General features: G+C 45.3%; 1 protein-coding gene across 1 annotated transcript in view; it reads right to left on the bottom strand.

Moving 5' to 3' along the window:
- LOC116836364 (NACHT, LRR and PYD domains-containing protein 3-like) overlaps positions 1-17,055 on the bottom strand; it is a 76,875-nt gene extending 59,820 nt beyond the window's left edge. The window contains exon 1 of the mRNA XM_075065029.1: positions 16,966-17,055. The gene's annotated coding sequence lies outside the window, so the exon portion shown is untranslated. The remainder of the gene's footprint in view (positions 1-16,965) is intronic.
- Positions 17,056-21,480: the final 4,425 nt, after the last annotated feature.

Raw genomic sequence — 21,480 nt, 5'->3', positions numbered from 1 at the left:
AATTTTTATAAACAGGTCTCATACTACAGCATATAAGTTTTTAAGCCTTTTGTGTGTGTCTGTGCGTGCACACACAAAATCCTTTTCTGGTTTTTCATTCCTCATAGAAGTTTACCTTTTGAATACTTTCTTTTGGCCTCAGCAATTTGTGCATCTATTTTCTGTGAAATGGTGGCATCCCAAACTTGTCCAAGGATTTGTTCATCACTCTTCCTCTTGTGCTTACTTTGTGTTGGGAGAAAATACTGTAGCAGTTTTACCCAAGACAATGAAGCATACATGTAAAGAAAGTGTGATAGACAGAGAATGGAGAACGCTTTCTGCATCTGCTTCCTATGCAAATAGGGGTGATATCAGCAGGAGGAGAAGCTTAATTTCCTCACTTTGCTTTTTCTGGTGGTTTGAGCCAATATTTTGAAATTCAAAAGATTATGAGAAGAGGGCGTTGACAAAATTAAAGCGAGCAGAAGTGGATCTTCATGGACCATGAATTTCATAAGATAAGTTGAAAAAGCTTTACAAGTCACTTGTAAAGTTACTCAGAAGGAAGTTGCTACTTGATTCGTGGAGGAAGGAGGCATTTCAGATACATCGCTGTAAGATTCTTTATCTCTACTGTCTTTCTGGGGCAATCCCCTTTATTCCCACAAATATCAAATTAGCAGTGCTTTTTGGGGTGATAGCCAGCTTGAGGTGCTTTGCACCCAAACACCTGGCACCATTTAGGGCTTTGTCTTCTCATTGTGGTTTCAACTACAATAAGAAATTCTCACATTTGTTCTTTTCATTTGCAGCTCCCTAGCCCCAACTGAGAAGGGAAAACGGGACATTCACCATTCATTTCAGCAGAGAAATGAGAAGAATGGTGACAAGGAATCCATGGGTCCCACTCCTCTTCAGATGGAAACAGAATGGGGGGTTTCTTCCTGGTTTACAGCTGGGATCTGATCCTCAGCTAGTGTAAGTCAGCACAGCTCAGCTGACATCAGTGGAACCACCCTCATTTACACCAGCTGAGGATCTGGCCAAAGGACAGTTCATGTCTTGGAAAGGACTGAGGGTCTGGGAAGAATGTAGGGAGTGGCCCATATGTGAGTTCCTAGATAAGTTGCTTCACAGGGGGCTGGATTTGCTTCCAACTGCCCTGCACATAAAGTGAAGATGACAACTGCTGTCTTACTCATCTGTTGAGAACAGCAATATGGATACTATCGACACTATCTTGACTTGGTCTCCTGCTGTGTCCATCAGCCTATCTTCACAACTCAACCCACACAGCCTTTCCAGGATGCCTTAAATATAATACACCGTCCCAAAAATATGTTAAGAGGACATTTACATTAAGTACTCAAAAGTTAGAAAATACCAGAATTAAGGCTGGCTGTGGAACCTGAATTCTGCCTCCTTCTGCGTGTACACCATGATAGAGTATTTAATCGCTTCATCACATACTATGCTCCCATGGGAACTCACCCCATTCACTGAACGGGGAGCCAGGTGATATTTTTTTTTTTGTTCTGCTTATTCAGTGTGTGGCCCCAAACCTCAGTCAGCACAAATCATTCAACCCCTGAACTGAACATAGAATTATTCATTTCTCCGCAGCCATTTCTATGGTGCTTTCACATTCTGAGTAATGTACAAACATTAATGAATTTATCTTCACCACTTGCCTGTGAGGTGAGAGGTTAGTATTATCCTTGTTTTATAACTGGGGAATTAAGGCATAGGGATGAAGGCCAAAATTGTTAGAAATGTCCATTAATTTTGGGTGCTCAACTTGAGACATCTGTGGTTTGATTTTCCACGGTACTTAACATTGTAGTATACTTTATATGTTCAAAGCATCAATCAACTTCTGATGCACTCATGGGAACTCGGCATTTCTGCAAATCTGACCCCAAGTGTCTCATGTTGGGCACCCGAAAAATGAAGAACACACTCTTGGTGTCCAATTATGAACCATTTTAAGTGACTGGCCCAGCATCACACTTGCTCTCTGGCAGAGGCAGGGATATAATCCACTTCTCCAGGGCAGCGTTCCACTTCCTTAACCACAAAAACATCCTTTCTCTTCCTGTAATCCCCTGCCTAATTCACTACTCACTTTCTAGCTTCTGCAACAAATGAAGCAGGGAGTTTACAACCAATAGTCTCCTACACTGCATAACCCTGACTCATCTCCAGAGCAGGTCCATCCTGTTCACTGAATGAGGCAGGGTTCCTATGGAAAAGATAGCATGTGGTCACATAAATAAAGACTTTATCATAATGCACATGAAAGGAAAATTAAGATTGCACAGGTCATCTTAATTATGGCATTTTCTAATATCTGAGTGCTTAACTTAGCCACCTTAATGTTCTTTTAATGTAGCTTTTATCACATTATATATCCCTCTGCTGTAGAGCCAGGCTGTTTTAGTACTATTCTAGGACTCCAAATGTACAGGAGTCTGAGGGAGAGAAGATAACAACCTGTGCATTTTGAAAACCTCTAAAAACAAACTGGGATGAGAATTAGCTGAGCTTGGCAGCTGTTTGATGTCACCCGGCTCACCGTTCATTTGACCAGACTGTTTACTGTCTAGAGACATTTCTTGCTTGTGCTCTGCTACTTACCTTTAGGAAAGCCAGTCTGGTCATGCTCAGGCATCACTGTAGATCTGTTTTGTATCCACAGGCAGGGCCGTCCTTACCCATATGCAAAGTATGCAGCTGTGTAGGGCACCAGGAAATTTAGGGCACCAAATTTCCTGGTGCCCTGTGCAGCTGTGTGCTGCTCCAGCCCCTGCTCCGGCTCTTCCCCAGGGCCCCTGCCCCAGCCCCGCCTCTTCCTGCCCCTGCCCAGTCCTGCTCCCACTCCCCATAGCTCTGCAGTAGGTCCAGGGCAACACTCACCGGTGGCAGGAGGGCAGCGACCTGGCCCCAGCCATGCCAATGGTGAGTGCGGGGGGGTGGTTCCCCCCCAACCCCCCAAGCCAGCTCTGCCCCCCCTCCCCCACGAGGCCTGGGGCCCACTCCTTCGCCCCCCCCCGCTGTGGAGGCCTGAAGCCAGCCCCCCTGCTCTCCCCCGCAGAGGTCTGGGGCCCCACCCACCCCCCATGGGGGGGAAGTGTAGGGCCCCAGAATAGCTAGGGACGGCCCTGTCCACAGGACCTAATTTATCATTGCCAGCGCCTTGTGCACTCATTTACACCAGTGCACATGGTGGGTGTCAAATGCCCCACAACCAGAATAATGGTATGAGCCCCATGTAATGCTCCACTGTTGTGATGCAGGCTGCTTCTCATTCATTCATTCATTCCCAAACAACATTTGTTCAAACTGACAGGAAAATCTTTATGTGCAACAACGTAAGTGCATGGGACACCAAGCAGACTGTCTTGTGGATGGAAACAAACATAGTTGTAGACACTGCACCTCGGTTTCACTCACGTATTTGTGTGTGTGCGCTGTTAACCCAAATAGCAAGCAATTAAACCTCCTGAACAGAGTGACTCTTTTTCCTGAATGAAGGTGCCTCAAGCAACTCTTTAGGCGATATACATTAATCATGTCTTAAGATATTTGGACATCATGATGCACCTGTAGTGAAACCTCAGTCAAACTTGTGTAACTATAGCCAAATGTTCTGCATATCCAGTGCCATATCCTGCCATCTTTACTCATGCTAATTTCAATGGGGCTCTTTGCAGGTAAGATACACTCAAGGTGTGTAAAGGAAGCAGAATACAGCCCTAACAAATTAAACCAAGTTTTGGTGAAAGGTTCATCCTTAGGTGTTATACTACATCTTATCCCATTTATGGACAAAGGAAAGTCTGGCAGAGCCCTGAAAAGCCACTTTATCAGAACACATGATAAATGCTTAAATAAATAAAAAAGTATCATTATTCAACTAAGTTCATCAATCTACTAGCTAGAGACTTAGGCTAGGTCTAAACTAGAAATGCTACATCAGCACAGTGGCAACTCTGTAGCTGTGCTGCTGTAGTGTAGACACTTACTACAGAGACAGAAAGGATTCTTCCATCCCTCTAGTAAATCTACCTTTCCGAGAGGTGGGGGCTAAGTCAACAGAAGAATTCTTCCGTTGTCCTAGCAGTTTCTAAACTGGGGTTTAGGTCAGCTTCATTACATCACACAGTATGAAATTTTTCATAATCCTAAGCAATGTAGTTAAGCTGACTTACCTTTTTAGTGTAGATCAGCCCTGATGTTTAAAAAGACAGTCAAATTTTTCTAACTGTAACCCATTGCAGATACAATTTTGTGAGTGATAATCATTGTAAGCAAAATGGGTGTCAGGCACCGAGGCTGCAAAGGGATGGGACCCTGCACATGTGCAGATTCCTTTGAAGGACTGTGCCCTTTGATAACTGATAAATGATGGTACCTGCAAATCAGAAAGAGACTTCTAAATGCTGTGAAAAGAATCATTAAATTGGCCACCACCAGGGCCAGTGCTTCCATTAGGCGACCCTAGTCAGTCGCCTAGGGCACCAGGATTCGGAGGGCGGCATTTTGTGCGCTGCCCACTGGAGCTTCCAGTTCCACTCCCATCACGCCGCCTAAAAAGGACCTTCTGCCGATGTGGCGCGGAAAACTCCGGCAGGCAATTGAGCAGCTCAGTGACTGCTGCTGTTGCCTGCTGCATTTCGGTGGAGGGTCCTTCTTCGGCGGTGCGATGGAAGTAGAACAAGAAGCTCCCACACGCCCTGTGGAGAGCACACAAAATGCCGCCCTCCGAATTCTGCTTAGGGTGCTAGAAACCCTGGTGCTGCTCCGGACCACCAGTAAACAGGAACCATAATAAAAATGAAAATTAGAAAAGGAAATGGTTTGGCTACCAAAAATTAAGACAAATGGGAGGAAGTCTAAGCAAAATCACCGAGTGCTCTTCCTGACTTACCTAACGGACTACTGTCCACAGATATTGTTGGGCTGCAATGCTTAGCCACAGAGTTGGGGGATTTATTCTGGTGAGAACTAATCTTTGAAAAAAAAATCATTTAAAAAACATGACAGCAAATATGACCATCCTGTCAATTGAACAGTCAAAGAATGGAAAGATTTTATACAGCCTATTCTCCCCTGTCTATAACTGAATCTATTCACTTAATAGTCAGGATGGAAGGGTTTCTAGAGGGCCTCTACAAAAGTGGAAAATTGTAATAACCTGGTTTTTAGGCTCTGAGGCCTAGATTTTCATGGTGACTAGTGATTTTGGCTGCCTAAATCGAACCACCTTAAAGGGCCCTGATTTTCAGAGGATGAGTGTTTAGTAATTTCTGGAAACTAAGCTCTTCTCAATGTCTCAAGTTGGGCACCCAAAATTGCTAGGCACTTTTGAAAAATCTTAGCCTAAAAGTTTAATTTTCAGTTTCTGTATAAAAATCATGAGCATTGATATGGCAGGAAAATGTGGCTATGATTTAAAATAGGAAAAACTTTAGAGATATTTCTTTGGAGCAGTTGTTCCAGTCTGGAAGGGAGCCGTTCCTGCCTCTGTATGAGTTTCCTTTAACATAACTTATGATAAGGTGCTATTCCAATGATACCTCACTACCTCCTAAAAGAATTAAAACAAACAGTTTTAAAGCTCTCTGAAGACAGCGCAGAGAAGGTATCATTCACCACATCTAATGGGAATGTTTGAATGTGGCCAATTTTTGGACATCTACCCTGGATATGTTCTTTGAAACTGACTGAAATCCAGACTGCCATTGGACCTTTCAGTGCTATCACTAGATCACCCTATGAAAAGAGAGTACGCACTAAGGCTGAACAGATGGCCCCATAATAGCTCAGTGGTTTGAGGACTGGCTTGTTTAAACCCAAGGTTGTGAGTTCAATTCTTAAAGGGCCCACTTAAGCATATGGGGCAAAAATCTGTCTGGGGATTGGTCCTGCTTTGAGCAGGGGGTTAGCCTCAATGACCTCCTGAGGTCCCTTCCAAACCCAGATATTCTATGATAGAACTAAAGGGCAAAACTTTCATTGACCTTAATGGAGCCAGGACATCATCCTAGAAAATTTCATGCTTGTGCCTCATTTCCCAGGACATCATCCTAGAAAATTTCATGCTTCTACCTCATTTCCCATTTGCAACAAAGTTCTCCCTAGCTGCATGTTAGTAAAAGAACAAGCTCTAGATACAGATATTAGAGATGCATTATATAGAAACAGTTATTAACAGAAAAATGGGGTCTAGTGATTTCTCAACAACTTGGCTCCAATTCTTTAGAATTTGAATAAAACAATCCCTCAACCCCCCACACCAAAAAAAACCTCACAAGTGTTAGACTACTTTTGTTTATGTACGGTATTATCTTCTACTGAAGATGTAAATTCAGCTTCCCTTTTTGTTTCTGCTACCTGCTCGTCATATTCTGTTTTATATCCACGACTGCATGTTTTGTTCCATTATGATTGTGGAGTCCTGTCTCTCCCATATCATCTTTATTTTATTCTTTTATTTTAAAGTAGCAAACGTGCCTTTATTGGTGTACTCGTTCTTGAGCCACTAAAAATGTTAAAAATCTTCAAACCCTATTTCCTTCTTCAATGAGCACTTGCAAACTGGAGGCTGCGATACAGGACAGCACTTTATGAGCAGAAATAAGCTTGGGAGGTAGGATGTTCTGGGATTTTCAGAACTGCCTAACAGCTAGAGACTCATGTCGCTTGGGGAGACCCAACAAGTATTTTCACTTTATGGGTCCAAACTTCTGTTACTTATCCAGATTTAATGGGATGACCAAGGTAATTATAGGCTAGTCAGCCTGACATCGATCCCAGGCAAATAATGAAGTGGCTGATAAGGGACTTGATTAATAAAGAATTAAAGAAGGATAATATAATTAAGGCCAGTCAACATGAGTTTATGGAAAATAGATCCAGTCAAACTAACTCGATATCTTTTTTTGATGAGATAATTAATTTGGGTAATTGTGTTGATGTGATATACCTTAGACTTCTGTAAGGCTACCATATGACATTTTTAAGAATGATACAAAATTAACGTGGCACACATTAAATGTATTAAACACTGTCTGATAGGTCTCAAAATGTAATTGTTAATAGGGACTCATCATCAAGCAGTTGTATTTCTAGTGAGGTCCTGCAGGGTTCAGTTCTTGGCCCTATGCTATTTAAAATATCTAGCAATGATCTCGAAGAAAACATACACTCATCACTGATAATGTTTGCAGATGACAAAAATTGGGGGCATGGTAAATATGGGAACAGGTCACTGATTCAGAACAATCTGGATCACTTATTAAACAATGCGCAAGTGAAAAACATGCATTTAATACAGCTAACTGTAAATGTTTATGTCTAAGAAGAAAGAATGTAGGCCATACTTACACAATGGGAAACTCTATCCTGGGAAGCAGTGACACTGACAAGGATTTGGAGTTCATGGATAATCAGCTGAATATGAGCTCCCAGAACAATGCCGTAACCAAAAGGGCAAATGTGATCCTTGGATGCATAAACAGGGGAATCTTAAACAGAAGGAGTATCGAGGTTATATTATCTCTATATTTTGGCACTCATGCAACCACTACTGGAATTCTGTGTCCAATTCTGGTGTCCACAATTCAAGAAATATATAGATAAATTGGAGCAGGATCAGAGAAGAGCCACAAGAGTAAAGGATTAGAAAACCTGCCTTATAGAGATAGACTCAAGAAGCTCAATCTATTTAGATTAACTAATAGAAGGTTAAGTGGTGACATGATCACAAGTATCTATGTGGGGAACAAATATTTGATAATGGGCTCTTCAATCTGGCAGAAAATGGTATAATGAGCTCCAGTGTCTGGAAGTTGAAGCTAGGCAAATTCACACTGGAAATAAGGTGTACAATTTTAACATTGAGGGCAATTAACCATTGGAACGACTTACCAAGTGTTGGGGTGGATTCTCCATCACTGGCAATATTTAAATCAAGACTGTTTTTGTTTGGTTTTTGAAGATATGCTCTACTTCAAACAGGACTTTAGTACGGCTTTGGATACTGTCTCACGTGACCTTCTCATAAACAAACTAGGCAAATGCAACCTCGCTGGAGCTACTATAAGGTGGGTGCAAAACTGGTTGGAAAACCATTCCCAGAGTAGTTATCAATGGTTCACAGTCATGCTGGCAAGGCATAAGGGGTGGGATCCCACAGGGGTCAGTTCTGGTCCCAGTTCTGTTCAATATCTTAATCAATGATTTACATAATGGCATAGAGAGTACACAGCTAAAGTTTGCGGATAATACATGCTGGGAAGAGTTGCAAGTGCTTTGGAGGATAGGATTAAAATTCAAAATGATCTGGACAGACTTGAGAAATGCTCTGAAGTAAATAGGATGAAATGCAATAAGGGCAAATGCAAAGTACTTCATTTAAGAAGGAACAATCTGTTGCACACATAGAAAATGGGAAATAACTTCCTAGGAAGGAGTACTGCAGAAGGGGATCTGGGGATCATAGTGAACCAGAAGCTTAATATGAGTCAACAGTGTAATACTGTTGTGAAAAAAGCGAATATCATTCTAGGATGTGTTAGCGGCAGTATTGTAAGCAAAATACAAGAAGTAATTATTCCGTTCTACTCCACACTGATTAGGCTTCAGCTGGAGTATTGTGTCCAGTTCTGGAAAGATGTGGACAAATTGGAGAAAGTCCAAAGAATAGCAACGAAAATGATTAAAGGTCTAGAAAACATGACCCATAAGGAAAGACTGAAAAAAATTGAGTTTGTTTAATCTGGTGAAGAGAAGACTAAAGAGGGGACATGATAGTTTTCAAGTACATAAAAGGTTGTTACAAGGAAGAGGGAGAAGAATTGTTCTTTTTAACCTCTGAGGCTAAGACAAGAAGCAATGGGCTTAAACTGCAGCAAGGGTGGTTTAGTCACAGTTCTCTCTCTGGCTCTCCCCTTGCACCAGGGGGCAAGCAATCCCTTACTGGTCTGTACAAATAAGAAATTACTTCCCAGCTGCATTAAGGGGAAGGTGGTACAGCTCCCTCCATTCCCCATGCACCTACTTAGGAGGGGGAACAGCTGCTCTGCAGAGGCTGCTCTCCCCATGTGCCAAGACTTGTGGGTGAGTTTTCCACTCACAGGTAACTGTCCTTATGCAAGGGACAGTCTTACTTCAAGATAATACTTAGTTCTGCCTTGAATGCAGAGGACTGGACTAGACAGAGGTGGTGAGTTATATGGGCCCACGGTGCCCATGCTCCAGCAATATTCAGGGCCCAGTCTCTCCCCCGGCTCTGCCTGCCACCCCCCCACACCTCCCCTGAGTGTCCCTGCCTGCACCCCAGGTAGCTGCCCCCCGCAGCTCCTCGCTATGCTCCACTCTGCCATCTCCCAGCATCAACTGCCACTGCAGGGTCCTAGTGCCCCCCACTGCTAGTGCCACGCTGACCCTGCCCATGCCCTTCCGCCTCAGATGGAGCACTTCATCCTTCCCTTGTTTTAGCTATTAGCCATGTGTACACCCAGTAAACAGTGATATGAACACACCTGTAACACATGGTTCACTTTGTTAGGTGGGGCTGAGACCTATCTACCCAGGTGATTGTGATGATCAGTTACATATTCAAAGTTCTTTACAAACACAACTCAAGTGGTATAGAAACACTTGTACTGTTAACATGGTTTAACTCAATTAGAACAAGTTTGGTAACAGTTTAGCTCCTGTAATTATGGCCAAGCTGTATGGTCTTTGGATTCTTTCAGTGGGGTGTGCAGTTGAAATGAATTTAGAAACGTTTCTCTAGCTGCTTGTTATCCTCTCTGAGGACATGAAAGGGTAATGGATCCCCCTGACTGGAACACAGGCTTCACTGCCCCTAGTGGAATTTAGGAACCGCTGTCCAGGAACATTGGATTTGATTCTCTCCTTCCTTCCTTGCACCTTGTGTGGTTACTTATCCCTGTGTAAAATGGGTGTAAAACTCCCACCCACCCAATTTGGTCACATTTTAGACCCATTTGCACCCACTTCATAGAGATTTAAGTGACTGCAAGGCCATAGAGAATCATACCCATGTGTTCATTTCTGGAAGCCTCAACATCAGAAAGAGAGACCTCAATTTGAAATAGTTCCTAAAAGGTTGATAAACATAAAATAAGAGAGCTAAATATGCAGGGCCCATTCCTCAGCTCCACTGCTGCACCTCTGCACAGCTCCAGTGATGCAAAAATGGGAAAAAGTCATTGTAGCTGGACGCCCCTGGACCTGGCATGTCTCCGGGAGGGAGCTGTGTTAAATCACCCCTGTCCTACAGTGAGAGATGTGGCCAGGCAAAAGTCAGTGTGGCTGGAATGATGCTAGGCTCAGGCAATCCTTGGCTATTGGAACAGCCCTTTGGAGCTACTGGCAACCAGATGCAAGTTAGAGCCATCCAGAGCCTGGTGTAAAATTGTACTGGGGGCTGAATCAACCCCTAGATCTAAGGGTCATAAAATAGAGTTGGCCAAAACCTGGAATTTCCATTCTATGGGAAATTCAGATATTCTGACTTTTTCTCCTCCCATCCAAAATTGGGATGAGAAGTTGAAATACCAAACATTTTTATGCAATGAAAGGGTCTGAAAAAATTCAACTGACCTGTCAAAACTTTTTTAACATTTTCAATCAATGCAAAACACTGACAATTCCAAAGGGAAATATTTCATTTTGTTTGGCTGAACCAAACAAAAACATTTTGTTTTAAGTCAGTTTGAGGTTAAATTGCATCTCCCTGTGGTACCATGGTGCCACATATACTCCCCCTCTCCTGTGGGCTGGGTTCCCTGGTCAGTCTGCATCTTCCATGATGCACACTAGTCACATGACTCCCATGATGACCATAGATGTTGGTCAGAGGGGAGACCGCCATGCATCATGGGAGATGTACATAGGCGGCAGGTTTGTATAATTTTGGTGGTGCCCAAAATGGTGATGCCTCCCCTCCACTCCCGCCCTGTAAGCCGATATATATATTTTATTAAATAGTGTAAACATGGACTGGAAGCCGTAAGCATTTAAGTTTCTCTTTATTGCACAATATCACTATCAGAAAAATCCATTGTTGATTATTAATGGTCCTACAAATCAAGAATTTGTTGCTGGGATAAAATGAATCTACAAGGTGTCAGCGCCACAAGATTACAAGCGTCAATTAAAACTGGAAAGTCAGAAGCAGCACTTGCCTGCTTCTATATACAGTATTATATTTTGTGAGAATGTTCTTAATGTTTTCTCTGAACACTGTGTGAGTGCCTCAGCTTCCCCTGTCAAGGTGCCAACTGAAGGTGTTGGGACCAAAGAGATCAGGTAGCTTCTGTCTGGAAGAGACACAAAAGCAGAGGAGGAGTGTAGTTGGAGCTGAGCTGGAGAAAGATGGGAGGCCCAGAATTGGGTCTGCGGCTCCCCACCCCTCTCTAAGATGGACTGACTGAGGGGTCCTGTTTTCATGTACCTACAATGCTCTGTTCTAGACTGTGATCCTGTCGTCTAATAAACCTTCTGTTTTACCGCGCTGGCTTGAGAGTCAGTCTGACGACAGAGTTGGGGTGCAGGGACCTGCTGGCTGCCCAGCCTGGCTGGTAGTACTCACTGTGGAAAGCCGCACGGTTGTGGCATGGATGCTGATGCTCTGAGTTCAGACCCAGGAAGATGTAAGCTTCATTGCCCTGGAGACAGTGTGGCTCAGAGAGAGAAGGGATCCCTAAGAGTCCTGACTTGGCTTGAAGGAGTGGTTTCCAGAGCATCTCAGCATCCCTTCCACACCCTGTGCTTCCCGGAAGTCTGCACAGGCACTAACACTCCCTCCTCTGGCCTTTGTCTCTTTCCAGGCATTAGGAGCCCACATGAACCCTTTCTTCTCCAAATACCTTCAGTTGGCACCTTGCAGGAGAGGCGGCCCAGGCACCAGTTTGCCCACAGACAGGGTTTCGGCCATTTTTTGTGCAGACAGCAATCACACTGGCCCTCTAGGCTCTACAACAATCACACCCTCTATCCCACCATCTAGATTTAAGAAATGCATAGGGGAAACTGAAGGCACCCACACAGTATTCAGAGAAACATTAAGAATATTCCACTTCATAAACACCTGTATGTAACTAGTTATATACTTTAAAGGGTGTAAAATAATCAAGTATTGTGCTAACACAATGATACTAGTTAGTAGAGAAGCAAAAGTGATGGAAACCTAGGAAGCAGTGACCATGAGATGGCTGAGTTCAGGATCCTGACACAGGGAAGAAAGGAGAGCAGCAGAATACGGACCTTGGGGTTAGAAAAGCAGACTGACTCTCGTAAGGAACTGATGGCAGGATCCCCTGGGAGAATAACAGAGGGGGAAAGGAGTCCAGGAGAGCTGGCTGTATTTAAAGAATCCTTATTGAGGTTGCAGAAAAAAAACATCCCGATGTGTAGAAGAATAGTAAATATGGCAGGTACCAGCTTGGACTTAACAGTGAAATCCTTGCTGATTTCTAAACACAAAAAAGAAGCTTACAAGAAGTGGAAGATTAGACAAATGACCAGGGAGGAGTATAAAAATATTGCTCAGGCATGCAGGAGTGAAATCAGGAAGGCCAAATCACACTTGGAGTTGCAGCTAGCAAGAGATATAAAGAGTAACAAGAAGGGTTTCTTCAGGTATGTTAGCACAAGAAGAAAGTCAAGGAAAGTGTGGGCCCTTACTGAATAGGAGGGAGCAACCTAGTACAGAGGATGTGGAAAAAGGCTAAGGTACTCAATTCTTTTTTTTGCCTCTATGCTTCACAAACAAGGTCAGCTCCACAGACTACTGCACTGGCAGCACAGTATGGGAGAAGGTGACCAGCCCTCTGTGGAGAAAAGAAATGGTTTCAGGCACAATTTAGAAAAACTGACGAAGCACAAGTCTATGGGCGCTGGATGTGCTGCATCCGAGGATGCTAAAGGAGTTGAGGTGGATGTGATTGCAGAGCCATTGGCCTTATCTTTGAAAACTCATGGGTGAATGGGGGAGGTCCCAGATGACTGGAAAAAAGCTAATGTAGTGCCCATCTTTAAAAAAAAGAAGGAAGAGGATCCAGAGAACTACAGGCCAGTCAGCCTCACCTCAGTCCCTGGAAAAACCATGGAGCAGGTCCTCAAGGAATCAATTCTGAAGCACTTAGAGGAGAGAAAGTGATCAGGAAATGGTCAGCATGGATTCACCAAGGGGAAGTCATGCACTGACTAACCTAATTGCCTTCTATGAAGAGAATAACTGGCTCTGTGGATAGGGAAAGCAGTGGATGGGTTATTCCTTGACTTTAGGAAAGCTTTTGATACGGTCTCCACAGTATTCTTGAAGGCAAGTTAAAGAAGTATGGGCTGGATGAATGGACTGTAAGTGGATAGAAAGCTGGCTAGATCATTCAGGCTCAACAGGCAGTGATCAACAGCTCCATGTCTAGTTGGCAGCCGATTTCAAGCTGAGTGCCCCAAGGGTCGGTCCTGGGGCTGGTTTTGTTCAATATCTTCATTAATGATCTGGAGGATGGCATGGACTGCACTCTCAGCAAGTTTGCACATGACAAGCTGGGATGAGTGGTAGACACACTGGAGGGTAGGGATAGGATACAGAGGGACCTAGAAAAATTAGAGGATTGGGCCAAAAGAAACGTGATGAAGTTCAACAAGGACAAGTGAAGAGTCCTGCACTTAGGACGGAAGAATCCCGTTCACTGTTACAGACTAGGGATCGAATGTCTAGGAAGCAGTTCTGCAGAAAAGGACTTAGAGGTTACAGTGAATGAGAAGCTGGATATGAGTCAACAGTGTGCCCTTGTTGCCAAGAAGGCTAACAGCATTTTGGGCTGTATAAGCAGGCAATGCCAGCAGATCGATGGACATGATCATTCCCCTCTATTCAACATTGGTGAGGCCTCATCTAGAGTACTGTGTCCAGTTTTGGGCCCCACATTAGAAGAAGGATGTGGAAAAATTGGAAAGAGTCCAGCGGAGGGCATCAAAAATGATTAGGGGGCTGGAGCACATGACTTATGAGGAGAGGCTGAGGGAAATGGGATTGTTTAGTCTGCAGAAGAGAAGAATGAGGGTGGATTTGATATCAGCCTTCAACTACCTGAAAAGGGGTTCCAGAGAGGATGGATCTAGACTGTTCTCAGTGGCAGCAGAAGACAGAACAAGAAACAATGGTCTCAAAGTTGCAGTGGGGTAGGTTAAGGTTGGATATTAGGAAAAACTTTTTCACTAGGAGGGTGGTGAAGCACTGGAATGGGTTACCTAGGGAGGGGTGGAATCTCCTTCCTCAGAGGTTTTTAAGGCCCAGCTTGACAAAGCCCTGGCTGGGATGATTTAGTTGGGAATTGGTCCTGCTTTGAGCACGGGGTTGGACTAGATGACCTCCTGAGACCCCTTCCAACCCTGATTTTCTATGATATTTTAAACTGACCACCAAATTTAAGTTATGTGTTTTTCCCCTCAGATGAGGACTCTGGGGTGGGGCTGGGGATGAGGGGTTCACACTGCAGAAGGGTGCTCAGGGCTGGGGCTCAGGGTTGGGGTGCTGGGAGCACAGGCTGTGGAGTGGCACAGGGCTGGGGATAAGGAACTTGGGGTGCAGACAGGCTGCCTCAGGGCTAGGGCCAGAGAGGACTTCCCTCCACTCCGCCATTGGCAGCAGCAAGCTCCAGGGGAGGTACCCCTCCTCTCCCTCCCCCCTGGTCACTGCACATGCTCCTAGGGCCCCTCTCAGGTCCAGAAAGCCCACTCACCTCCCCTATGGTGGGTACGGGGGGGGGGGTGCCATCACGTGTGGCCCCCTGCTGCTGCCCTTCACGATAGCCTCACTGGGGATGGGGCTGCCTCTTGCCCAGTGTGGTGCAGGAGTGGGGACAGCAGGGTGGTGTCTGGGGCGGGGGGAAGGGTGTCACAAAATTCACCCAAGCCCCAGCTGCTCAGGTCTAGGAAGCTCCCCTCCCCAGTGGTGTAGCAAGGTTCTAACATCAGGGGGAGCAAACACATAAAAAAAGGTGCCACCTGACATATGCAATTACTGATCAGGTAGTAGGGTTTACAGTGCTATAACAAGAGATTATGCTATTACCATTATCCCGTCAGCTTGCACACTACTATTTTGAATTAGTGATCATTCACAGAGAGAGAAAGAAGAAAGCTGAATTTAGAGAACAATTATTAACCAGATTCCTGGTTATCCACCAGCCACTTTGCTCCAGCCCATGGGACAAAGCACCATAAACCCAGCAGAATCTGGCCAAGAGACTATTCACCTCAAATTGACATCTGCTATACTCCCTCTCCCCTGCTCCCAGTCACCACTATTCAGGAGATAGCTAAGTGAAAAGGTGGCATTGCTGAAGCATTTAGCAGGCAACTGAAAACTCCTCTAGAGCACTGTACAATCCCTGACAACACTGCTGAATTCTGAGCACTGGGTCTGCAGCTAGTCAGCAGTGAGACTGAGGAAACATAACTGGCAACTTAAAGCTCCTTTACTCCCCTTCCTTCACAAGCTGCACTAAGCACAGTTTCACAGCCCTGGGCGCAACACTGAGGAGGGGTAAGTACAGCAGAGGCGGCAATAACCCAAAACTGCTCCTTTGCCTCCTGGTCCTGCTGCTCCCTCTGCCGAAGAGAGACCACGAGAAAAAAACATCCCTCCCTCCCCTTTTCCTTCCTTCTCCACCGGCTGCACTGCCGCCCATTCCCCTCCTGGCAGATCCCACCCCGGCTCAGTGAGCCGGGTAGCTAAGGACGGGCGCCTCCTTCTCCTCATCCCTGGGGAGCCCGGCAACCAGCCGACTCTGCCTGCAGCCCCGGAGCCAGCCAGCTAGCAGGGCTGGGGATGCAGCAGGGTGGTGGGGAGCGGAGAGCCAGCTGGCGACCACACGCAAAACCCGGCTCCGGACTCCCAGTCCAGAGCCCATTGCTCGCTGCCTGGAAAGATGTGATTTTGGAAATGTGCTCAGAGGGTAGCAGCCGCTTCCCCGCATCCCCTTCACTATGCTACTGGGTGGGAGGAGGGATGCTCCCGGGCGGGGAGTAGTGGTGGTGGGAGGGACCAGTGCCCGCTCCAGGCAGGGCCAGGGGAGAAATCCAGCTCCAGATATTGGTGGAGCACAGCCCCCAGCCCTGAATATTCCTGGTGCTGGGGCACCTGGAGCCCATATAACCTGCCACCTATGGAGATGTAATATAGCCAAAGAACACAGCCCATCAGGGAGAAAGGGAGCGTGAAGCACCAGAACTACAGTTCTCATGGGGCAACGTGGCACCACAGGCAGATAAGTTTAATGCTCAACTGACCTAAAACAAAATATTTTGATTCAGTTTTCTACATAGAAAGATCAAACTTTTCCTGCCAAAAAATTTAGTTTTGTGGAAACTGCATTTTCTATTAAAAAAAAAGAGTCAACACAGGTTTGGAGAATATCACAGTCAGGCTATTTCTCTCCCCACTTAGACTGCTCCTGCTCCAGGTCCCTGGACTCAGAACTGCATGGAAGAGCTTTTATGGAGTTTTATGAAGGGAAAGCAGAGGAAGATGGAATATACTGTGGTGCAAGCGTTCCCCTCTTTTTCACTCCTAGGGTTGGCACGGTCCAGTTCAGTCATCCCTTCTTGGCCTAAATGCTATTACAGAGCCAAACTGACCCAGTTACTTATTTTCACTTTTTGCAATGCAGATGCAGAGATCAAGACATTTTGAAACCAGAGCAAACAGCAAATGTTACTCTCCCTTCTGGTTTTAATACAAACATATAAACTATACAAACATATGACCCTGATAACATAGTCCCTCCATTTTCAGGAGAGAGCACAGAGCTTGCCATAGCTTTATACTGCTTTTTCTATCTGCACTGCAGAGTCTAGCTTTCTTCATAGAATTTGATTGACTGTAATAATTATTATTAAAATAATAAACATAATAATGCATTGTGGACTCACCTTGAGGCTCTAAAGAGAGCTTCTTTACATTGAATTTTGACACTGTTTCTTTATCCTAAGAGGCGCGAAAGCTGTTTTCTGCACTCTGCTATGACCAGAGAACAGTTTCACTTCTACATCTGACTGCTGCATTTCCTGTCTCTTCAAAAGCAGTCACTTTTAGTTAGAACTAGCCCTGCCCCTTTTCCAGATGGTGGGCAGGAAGGGGAGTGAGGGATAGAAACTTTCTTAAAGTGGAGTTAGGACTTCAATTAGGCAGTGGTAGCTGGTGCCCAGAATAACTGGGGGAGCTGCAAGAACCTGCCCCCTACTAACATCCATCCTCATTGGTTAGTTTATAAAGTGAAATACTGGGAGAATACTACATCAGGTGTTGTCCCAGGAATACTTTTGTTGGAAGGTAATGGAGGTTGGTGAGGAAGAGGTAACAGAAAAGAGTATGTTCTCCCAACCTCTGCCCCCTTCAGAATGAGAAATGGGGACACTTTACAATAAAGGGCTGAAAGGGAGAAAACAAGTACAAAGTTGCTAACTCTCTTCAATGCATTGTGACTCAGGACTTGTCTACACTTAAAATGCTACAGCAGCACAGCTGCGCCACTGCAGCACTTCAGATTACATACTACCTAGGCCAACGGGAAGGATTCTCCCATCAGCCTAGGTAATTCATCTAACTGAAAGGCAGTAGATAGGATGACAGAAGAATTCCTTTTCAACCTAGCACTGTCTACTCAGGGATTTAATTCAGTTTAACTACACTACGCAGGGGTATGGATTTTTCACACCCCTGACCAATGTAGTTAAACTGACGTAATTTTTTAGTGTAGATCATGCCTAAAGAAGTCAAACAGTGGACAGTGGATACTAACAGAGGAAGTTTGCCTGGGGAGAGCCCACTGAGGCTTTCATTTCGCAGGCTTCTCTGAGTAGTTGCTGTAACAAATGAGGAAGCTCTTAGAAGGAAGCGTTCAGCTGTTGTAACCTGCACAGGTTGTGCCATGTTTGTCTTTCTTCCACAGGACAGAAGCGACTTTGTCAGTACAAAGTGCAAGCTGGTCTCCATATTGGAAGAGAAGGTTCGAGGTCTGGAGAAACAAGTATCAACCCTGCGTTGCATAAGAGAAAATGAAGATTTCCTGGACAGACGTCAGGATATGCTTCTACAGGCACAACATCTGAATAATCAGAGCAGGCTGCACAGAGGGATGGTGAAGAAATTTGGCAGCATGTGACCTTCAGAAGAAGAAAGAGGAGCGTCCATATACCAGCAATGGAGATATGGGTGAGCAACTGTTTTCATGTTCTCTCCACAGATATTAATGCGGAGAGTGGACTAGATGATATATCTGAGGGAAGGGAGCAGAAGGAGACTCCACTGATTGGAACGTATGAGATGCACTGTCCTAGGGATGGGGGTTCCATGACCACCGCTCCCAAGAAAAGGAGGCGGGTGGTGGAGGTTGAGGACTCTCTCCTCAGGGGAATTGAGTCATCTATCTGCCGCTCCGAACAGGAAAACCGAGAAGTCTGCTGCTTGCCAGGAGCTAGGATTCACAATGTGAAGGAGAGACTGCCGAGACTCATCAAGTCCTCGGATCGCTACCCTTTCCTGCTTCTCCACATGGGCACCAATGTTACTGCCAAGAATGACCTTGAGCGGATCACTGCAGGCTACATGGCTCTGGGAAGAAGGATAAAGGAGTTTGAGGCACAAGTGGTATTCTCGTCCATCCTCCCTGTGCAGGGAAAGAGCCTGGGTAGAGATCGCTGAATTGTGGAAGTCAACGAATGGCTACGCAGGTGGTGTCGGTGAGAAGGCTTTGGATTCTTTGACTGTAGAATGGTGTTCCGAGAAGGAGGAATGCTAGGCAGAGACGGGCTCCACCTAACAAAGAGAGGGAAGAGCATCTTCGCAAGCAGGCTGGCTGACCTAGTGAGGAGGGTTTTAAAGTAGGTTCACCAGGGGAAGGAAACCAAAGCCCTGAGGTAAGTGGGGAAATGGGATACTGGGAGGAAGTATGAGGAGGAGAGAGCGAGAGGGGAGGACTCCTGTCTCAGACAGAGAAAGTGGGATGACCAGCGAGTTATCTTAAGTGCCTATACACAAATGCAAGAAGCCTGGAAAACAAGCAGGGAGAACTGGAAGTTCTGGCACAGTCAAGGAATTATGATGTGATTGGAATAACAGAGACTTGGAGTACTGTCATGGACAGATATAAACTGTCAGGAAGGACAGGCAGGGCAGAAAAGGTGGGGGAGTTGCATTGTATGTAAGAGAGGAGTATGACTGCTCAGAGCTCCGGTATGAAACTGCAGAAAAACCTGAGAGTCTCGGGATCAAGTTTAGAAGTGTGAGCAACAAGGGTGATGTCATGGTGGGAGTCTGCTACAGACCCCAGATCAGGGGGATGAGGTGGACAAGGCTTTCTTCCAGCAACTAGCAGAAGTTTCTAGATCGCAGGCCCTGGTTCTCATGGGAGACTTTAATCACCCTGAGAGAGCAATACTGTGGTGCACAGACAATCCAGGAAGTTTTTGAAAAGTGTAGGGGACAATTTCCTGGTCCAAGTGCTTGAGGAACCAACTAGAAGCAGAGCTCTTCTTGACCTGCTGCTCACAAACTGGGAAGAATTAGTAGGGGAAGCAAAAGTGGATGGGAACTTGGGAGGCAGTGACAATGAGATGCTTGAGTTCAGGATCCTGACACAGGGAAGAAACGAGAGCAGCAGAATACGGACCCTGGAGTTCAGAAAAGCAGACTTTGACTCCCGTAGGGAACTGATGGGCAGGATCCCCTGGGAGAATAACATGAGGGGCAGAGGAGTCCAGGATAGCTGGCTGTATTTTAAAGAATCCTTATTGAGGTTGCAGGAAAAAACTGTCCCAATGTGTAGAAAGAATAGTAAATATGGCAGGCAACCAGCTTGGCTTAACAGTGAAATCCTTGCTAATCTTAAACACAAAAAAGAAGCTTACAAGAAGTGGAAGACTGGACAAATGACTAGGGAGGAGTATAAAATTATTGCTCAGGCGTGCAGGAGTGAAATCAGGAAGGCCAAATCACACATGGAGTTGCAGCTAGCAAGAGATATAAAGAGTAACAAGAAGGGTTTCTACAGGTATGTTAGCAACAAGAAGAAAGTTAAGGAAAGTTTGGGCCCCTTACTGAATGAGGGAGGCAACCTAGTGACAGAGGATGTGGAAAAAGCTAATGTACTCAATTCTTTTTTTGCCTCTGTCTTTACGAACAAGGTCAGCTCCCAGACTACTGCACTGGGCAGCACAGTATGGGGAGGAGGTGACCAGCCCTCTGTGGAGAAAGAAGTGGTTCGGGACTATTTAGAAAAGCTGGATGAGCACAAATCCATAGGGCCAGAGATGCTGCATCTGAGGGTGCTAAAGGATTTGGCAGATATGATTGCAGAGCCGTTGGCCATTATCTTTGAAAACTCATTGAGAACAGGGGAGGTCCCGGATGACTGAAAAAAGGCTAATGTAGTGCCCATCTTTAAAAAAGGGAAGGAGGAGGAGGATCTGAGAAACTACAAGCTAGTCAGCCTCACCTCAGTCCCTGGAAAAATCATGGAGCAGGTCCTCAAGGAATCAATTCTGAAGCACTTAGAAGAGAGGCAAGTGATCAGGAACAGTCAGCATGGATTCACCAAGGGCAAGTCATGCCTGACTAACCTAATTGCCTTCTGTGAGGAGATAACTGGCTCTGTGGATGAAGGGAAAGCAGTGGACGGGTTATTCCTTGACTTTAGCAAAGCTTTTGATACGGTCTGTCACAGTATTCTTGCTGGCAAGTTAAAGAAGTATGGGCTGGATGAATGGACTATAAGGTGGATAGAAAGCTGGCTAGATTGTCGGGCTCAGTGGGTAGTGATCAATGGCTCCATGTCTAGTTGGCAGCCGGTATGAAACGGAGTGCCCAAGAGTTGGTCCTGGAGCCGGTTTTGTTCAATATCTTCATTAATGATCTGAAGGATGGTGTGGACTGCAGCCTCAGCAAGTTTGTAGATGACACTAAACTGTGAGGAGTGGTAAATATGCTGGAGGCTATAGATAGGATATAGAGGGACCTAGACACATTAGAGGACTGGGCCAAAAGAAACCTGATGAAGTTCAACTAGGACAAGTGCAGAGTCCTGCACTTAGGACGGAAGAATCCCATCCACTGCTACAGACTAGCAGATGGCTAGACAGCAGTAATGCAGAAAAGGACCTAGGGTTTACAGTGGACAAGATGCTGGATATGAGTCAACAGTGTGCCCTTGTTGCCAAGAAGGCTAGCAGCATTTTGGGCTGTATAAGTAGGGGCATTGCCAGCAGATCCAGGGACGTGATCATTCCCCTCTATTTGACATTGGTGAGGCCTCATCTGGAGTACTGTATCCACTTTTGGGCCCCACACTACAAGAAGGATGTGGAAAAATTGGAAAGAGTCCAACAAAAATTATGAGGAGGCTGGAGCACATGATTTATGAGGAGAGGCTGAGGGAACTGAGATTGTTT

Source organism: Chelonoidis abingdonii, chromosome 4 (assembly GCF_003597395.2).
Source record: "Chelonoidis abingdonii isolate Lonesome George chromosome 4, CheloAbing_2.0, whole genome shotgun sequence".
NCBI lineage: Eukaryota > Metazoa > Chordata > Testudines > Testudinidae > Chelonoidis > Chelonoidis abingdonii.
Note: the sequence above shows the minus strand (reverse complement) of the source record. Positions and strands in the feature narration are given on the sequence as shown.